Genomic DNA, 6,397 nt, shown 5'->3' with positions numbered 1-6,397 from the left:
CCTTGTTGTTAACTACAGAACAGGATAATTGATCTCCAGCTCCTAATAGATGGTGTATCCTTGTTGTTACTAGCAGAAACAGGACTACTGATCTCCAGCTCCTAATAGTGGTGTATCCTTGTTGTTACTAGAGAACAGACTACTGATCTCCAGCTCCTAATAGTGGTGTATCCTTGTTGTTACTACAGAACAGACTACTGATCTCCAGCTCCTAATAGTGGTGTATCCTGTTGTTACTAGAGAACAGACTACTGATCTCCAGCTCCTAATAGTGGTGTATCCTTGTTGTTACTACAGAACAGACTACTGATCTCCAGCTCCTAATAGTGGTGTATCCTTGTTGTTACTACAGAACAGACTACTGATCTCCAGCTCCTAATAGTGGTGTATCCTTGTTGTTACTAGAGAACAGACTACTGATCTCCAGCTCCTAATAGTGGTGTATCCTTGTTGTTAATACAGAACAGACTACTGATCTCCAGCTCCTAATAGTGGTGTATCCTTGTTGTTACTACAGAACAGACTACTGATCTCCAGCTCCTAATAGTGGTGTATCCTTGTTGTTACTACAGAACAGACTACTGATCTCCAGCTCCTAATAGTGGTGTATCCTTGTTGTTACTACAGAACAGACTACTGATCTCCAGCTCCTAATAGTTGTGTATCCTTGTTGTTAATACAGAACAGACTACTGATCTCCAGCTCCTAATAGTGGTGTATCCTTGTTGTTACTAGAGAACAGACTACTGATCTCCAGCTCCTAATAGTGGTGTATCCTTGTTGTTAATACAGAACAGACTACTGATCTCCAGCTCCTAATAGTGGTGTATCCTTGTTGTTACTAGAGAACAGACTACTGATCTCCAGCTCCTAATAGTGGTGTATCCTTGTTGTTAATACAGAACAGACTACTGATCTCCAGCTCCTAATAGTGGTGTATCCTTGTTGTTAATACAGAACAGACTACTGATCTCCAGCTCCTAATAGTGGTGTATCCTTGTTGTTACTAGAGAACAGACTACTGATCTCCAGCTCCTAATAGTGGTGTATCCTTGTTGTTAATACAGAACAGACTACTGATCTCCAGCTCCTAATAGTGGTGTATCCTTGTTGTTACTAGAGAACAGACTACTGATCTCCAGCTCCTAATAGTGGTGTATCCTTGTTGTTAATACAGAACAGACTACTGATCTCCAGCTCCTAATAGTGGTGTATCCTGGTTGTTAATACAGAACAGACTACTGATCTCCAGCTCCTAATAGTGGTGTATCCTTGTTGTTACTAGAGAACAGACTACTGATCTCCAGCTCCTAATAGTGGTGTATCCTTGTTGTTACTAGAGAACAGACTACTGATCTCCAGCTCCTAATAGTGGTGTATCCTTGTTGTTACTAGAGAACAGACTACTGATCTCCAGCTCCTAATAGTGGTGTATCCTTGTTGTTACTACAGAACAGACTACTGATCTCCAGCTCCTAATAGTGGTGTATCCTTGTTGTTACTACAGAACAGACTACTGATCTCCAGCTCCTAATAGTGGTGTATCCTTGTTGTTAATACAGAACAGACTACTGATCTCCAGCTCCTAATAGTGGTGTATCCTTGTTGTTACTAGAGAACAGACTACTGATCTCCAGCTCCTAATAGTGGTGTATCCTTGTTGTTACTACAGAACAGACTACTGATCTCCAGCTCCTAATAGTGGTGTATCCTTGTTGTTACTAGAGAACAGACTACTGATCTCCAGCTCCTAATAGTGGTGTATCCTTGTTGTTAATACAGAACAGACTACTGATCTCCAGCTCCTAATAGTGGTGTATCCTTGTTGTTAATACAGAACAGACTACTGATCTCCAGCTCCTAATAGTGGTGTATCCTTGTTGTTAATACAGAACAGACTACTGATCTCCAGCTCCTAATAGTGGTGTATCCTTGTTGTTAATACAGAACAGACTACTGATCTCCAGCTCCTAATAGTGGTGTATCCTTGTTGTTAATACAGAACAGACTACTGATCTCCAGCTCCTAATAGTGGTGTATCCTTGTTGTTACTAGAGAACAGACTACTGATCTCCAGCTCCTAATAGTGGTGTATCCTTGTTGTTACTACAGAACAGACTACTGATCTCCAGCTCCTAATAGTGTTGTATCCTTGTTGTTACTACAGAACAGACTACTGATCTCCAGCTCCTAATAGTGGTGTATCCTTGTTGTTACTAGAGAACAGACTACTGATCTCCAGCTCCTAATAGTGGTGTATCCTGGTTGTTAATACAGAACAGACTACTGATCTCCAGCTCCTAATAGTGGTGTATCCTTGTTGTTAATACAGAACAGACTACTGATCTCCAGCTCCTAATAGTGGTGTATCCTTGTTGTTAATACAGAACAGACTACTGATCTCCAGCTCCTAATAGTGGTGTATCCTTGTTGTTAATACAGAACAGACTACTGATCTCCAGCTCCTAATAGTGGTGTATCCTTGTTGTTACTAGAGAACAGACTACTGATCTCCAGCTCCTAATAGTGGTGTATCCTTGTTGTTACTACAGAACAGACTACTGATCTCCAGCTCCTAATAGTGGTGTATCCTTGTTGTTAATACAGAACAGACTACTGATCTCCAGCTCCTAATAGTGGTGTATCCTTGTTGTTAATACAGAACAGACTACTGATCTCCAGCTCCTAATAGTGGTGTATCCTTGTTGTTAATACAGAACAGACTACTGATCTCCAGCTCCTAATAGTGGTGTATCCTTGTTGTTACTACAGAACAGACTACTGATCTCCAGCTCCTAATAGTGGTGTATCCTTGTTGTTAATACAGAACAGACTACTGATCTCCAGCTCCTAATAGTGGTGTATCCCTTGTTGTTAATACAGAACAGACTACTGATCTCCAGCTCCTAATAGTGGTGTATCCTTGTTGTTAATACAGAACAGACTACTGATCTCCAGCTCCTAATAGTGGTGTATCCTTGTTGTTAATACAGAACAGACTACTGATCTCCAGCTCCTAATAGTGGTGTATCCTTGTTGTTACTAGAGAACAGACTACTGATCTCCAGCTCCTAATAGTGTTGTATCCTTGTTGTTACTACAGAACAGACTACTGATCTCCAGCTCCTAATAGTGGTGTATCCTTGTTGTTACTAGAGAACAGACTACTGATCTCCAGCTCCTAATAGTGGTGTATCCTGGTTGTTAATACAGAACAGACTACTGATCTCCAGCTCCTAATAGTGGTGTATCCTTGTTGTTACTAGAGAACAGACTACTGATCTCCAGCTCCTAATAGTGGTGTATCCTTGTTGTTACTACAGAACAGACTACTGATCTCCAGCTCCTATAGTGTTGTATCCTTGTTGTTACTACAGAACAGACTACTGATCTCCAGCTCCTAATAGTGGTGTATCCTTGTTGTTACTAGAGAACAGACTACTGATCTCCAGCTCCTAATAGTGGTGTATCCTGGTTGTTAATACAGAACAGACTACTGATCTCCAGCTCCTAATAGTGGTGTATCCTTGTTGTTACTAGAGAACAGACTACTGATCTCCAGCTCCTAATAGTGGTGTATCCTTGTTGTTAATACAGAACAGACTACTGATCTCCAGCTCCTAATAGTGGTGTATCCTTGTTGTTAATACAGAACAGACTACTGATCTCCAGCTCCTAATAGTGGTGTATCCTTGTTGTTACTAGAGAACAGACTACTGATCTCCAGCTCCTAATAGTGGTGTATCCTTGTTGTTACTACAGAACAGACTACTGATCTCCAGCTCCTAATAGTGGTGTATCCTTGTTGTTAATACAGAACAGACTACTGATCTCCAGCTCCTAATAGTGGTGTATCCTTGTTGTTAATACAGAACAGACTACTGATCTCCAGCTCCTAATAGTGGTGTATCCTTGTTGTTAATACAGAACAGACTACTGATCTCCAGCTCCTAATAGTGGTGTATCCTTGTTGTTAATACAGAACAGACTACTGATCTCCAGCTCCTAATAGTGGTGTATCCTTGTTGTTAATACAGAACAGACTACTGATCTCCAGCTCCTAATAGTGGTGTATCCTTGTTGTTACTACAGAACAGACTACTGATCTCCAGCTCCTAATAGTGGTGTATCCTTGTTGTTAATACAGAACAGACTACTGATCTCCAGCTCCTAATAGTGGTGTATCCTTGTTGTTACTACAGAACAGACTACTGATCTCCAGCTCCTAATAGTGGTGTATCCTTGTTGTTAATACAGAACAGACTACTGATCTCCAGCTCCTAATAGTGGTGTATCCTTGTTGTTAATACAGAACAGACTACTGATCTCCAGCTCCTAATAGTGGTGTATCCTTGTTGTTAATACAGAACAGACTACTGATCTCCAGCTCCTAATAGTGGTGTATCCTTGTTGTTAATACAGAACAGACTACTGATCTCCAGCTCCTAATAGTGGTGTATCCTTGTTGTTACTAGAGAACAGACTACTGATCTCCAGCTCCTAATAGTGGTGTATCCTTGTTGTTACTACAGAACAGACTACTGATCTCCAGCTCCTAATAGTGTTGTATCCTTGTTGTTACTACAGAACAGACTACTGATCTCCAGCTCCTAATAGTGGTGTATCCTTGTTGTTACTAGAGAACAGACTACTGATCTCCAGCTCCTAATAGTGGTGTATCCTGGTTGTTAATACAGAACAGACTACTGATCTCCAGCTCCTAATAGTGGTGTATCCTTGTTGTTACTAGAGAACAGACTACTGATCTCCAGCTCCTAATAGTGGTGTATCCTTGTTGTTACTAGAGAACAGACTACTGATCTCCAGCTCCTAATAGTGCTGTATCCTTGTTGTTAATACAGAACAGACTACTGATCTCCAGCTCCTAATAGTGGTGTATCCTTGTTGTTAATACAGAACAGACTACTGATCTCCAGCTCCTAATAGTGGTGTATCCTTGTTGTTACTACAGAACAGACTACTGATCTCCAGCTCCTAATAGTGGTGTATCCTTGTTGTTACTAGAGAACAGACTACTGATCTCCAGCTCCTAATAGTGGTGTATCCTTGTTGTTACTACAGAACAGACTACTGATCTCCAGCTCCTAATAGTGGTGTATCCTTGTTGTTACTAGAGAACAGACTACTGATCTCCAGCTCCTAATAGTGGTGTATCCTGGTTGTTAATACAGAACAGACTACTGATCTCCAGCTCCTAATAGTGGTGTATCCTGGTTGTTAATACAGAACAGACTACTGATCTCCAGCTCCTAATAGTGGTGTATCCTTGTTGTTACTAGAGAACAGACTACTGATCTCCAGCTCCTAATAGTGGTGTATCCTTGTTGTTACTACAGAACAGACTACTGATCTCCAGCTCCTAATAGTGGTGTATCCTGGTTGTTACTACAGAACAGACTACTGATCTCCAGCTCCTAATAGTGGTGTATCCTTGTTGTTACTACAGAACAGACTACTGATCTCCAGCTCCTAATAGTGGTGTATCCTTGTTGTTACTACAGAACAGACTACTGATCTCCAGCTCCTAATAGTGGTGTATCCTTGTTGTTACTAGAGAACAGACTACTGATCTCCAGCTCCTAATAGTGGTGTATCCTTGTTGTTACTACAGAACAGACTACTGATCTCCAGCTCCTAATAGTGGTTTATCCTTGTTGTTAATACAGAACAGACTACTGATCTCCAGCTCCTAATAGTGGTGTATCCTTGTTGTTACTACAGAACAGACTACTGATCTCCAGCTCCTAATAGTGGTGTATCCTTGTTGTTAATACAGAACAGACTACTGATCTCCAGCTCCTAATAGTGGTGTATCCTTGTTGTTAATATAGAACAGACTACTGATCTCCAGCTCCTAATAGTGGTGTATCCTTGTTGTTACTAGAGAACAGACTACTGATCTCCAGCTCCTAATAGTGGTGTATCCTTGTTGTTAATACAGAACAGACTACTGATCTCCAGCTCCTAATAGTGGTGTATCCTTGTTGTTAATACAGAACAGACTACTGATCTCCAGCTCCTAATAGTGGTGTATCCTTGTTGTTACTACAGAACAGACTACTGATCTCCAGCTCCTAATAGTGGTGTATCCTTGTTGTTAATACAGAACAGACTACTGATCTCCAGCTCCTAATAGTGGTGTATCCTTGTTGTTACTACAGAACAGACTACTGATCTCCAGCTCCTAATAGTGGTGTATCCTTGTTGTTAATACAGAACAGACTACTGATCTCCAGCTCCTAATAGTGGTGTATCCTTGTTGTTAATACAGAACAGACTACTGATCTCCAGCTCCTAATAGTGGTGTATCCTTGTTGTTACTAGAGAACAGACTACTGATCTCCAGCTCCTAATAGTGGTGTATCCTTGTTGTTAC

This window comes from Coregonus lavaretus (genome assembly GCF_964263955.1).
Source record: "Coregonus lavaretus genome assembly, contig: HAP1_SCAFFOLD_5914, whole genome shotgun sequence".
In the NCBI taxonomy this organism is placed as follows: Eukaryota; Metazoa; Chordata; class Actinopteri; order Salmoniformes; family Salmonidae; genus Coregonus; species Coregonus lavaretus.
Note: the sequence above shows the minus strand (reverse complement) of the source record.